Here is a 738-nt window from a genome sequence, read left to right as displayed (position 1 = left end):
GGTTTATGCAAAATTTGGGGGGGGGGAGGGGGGCAAACAAAGTGTATTATGGGGAATTCGAAAATAGAGAATTAACTCTTTTTCCTACTTTCCCAACCACGAGAAAACCGCGGTAAATCAGCCATCGCCCAAAAATGTTTTTTTTTTTTCTCAAAAAATATTTAAAGTTAGGGGGAAAAAATACATCATTTTAAAGCTAAGAAAATAAACTTTCCAACAGCATATAACTTATTTACAGAAAACTGAAACATTTTATAAAAGTGAAAGTTCAACGAAAAATTTTAAGAAAAATAACAGTAAAATATGTTTCCAGGCAAAATTTTTGGATGCAAAACTAAAATTTTCTGCAATTTATCTGCTTTCTTGGACATAAATTCGACCGAAAACTGATGAGGCACGAATATTTTTAGATTTTTAGGAATAATCGGATTAGCGATCGATGCGTAATGTGATAATGCGATAAAAGTGTCAAATTTGCAACCCGTTGCTAACGGCAACGGAAACGATCGCATTTTTATCCCAGAGGATAAAACTATTCACTGCACATGTAATAAAGGTAAATATCTTCGAGCGAAAGCGAAAACAAGCGAATATTTTAAGGGAAAACACAATTATGTGAGATCAAAGGAACATGTGGTGAAGCACAGGCTCCCCAAGCTGAAAATACGTGGTGTATGCGACAGCTTGTGTATATAGAGAATTGTATGGGAAAATCACCGATCGTAAAAAAATTGTGTA

The sequence above is a fragment of the Montipora capricornis genome, chromosome 9 (assembly GCF_036669925.1).
Source record: "Montipora capricornis isolate CH-2021 chromosome 9, ASM3666992v2, whole genome shotgun sequence".
Taxonomy (NCBI): domain Eukaryota; kingdom Metazoa; phylum Cnidaria; class Anthozoa; order Scleractinia; family Acroporidae; genus Montipora; species Montipora capricornis.
Note: the sequence above shows the minus strand (reverse complement) of the source record.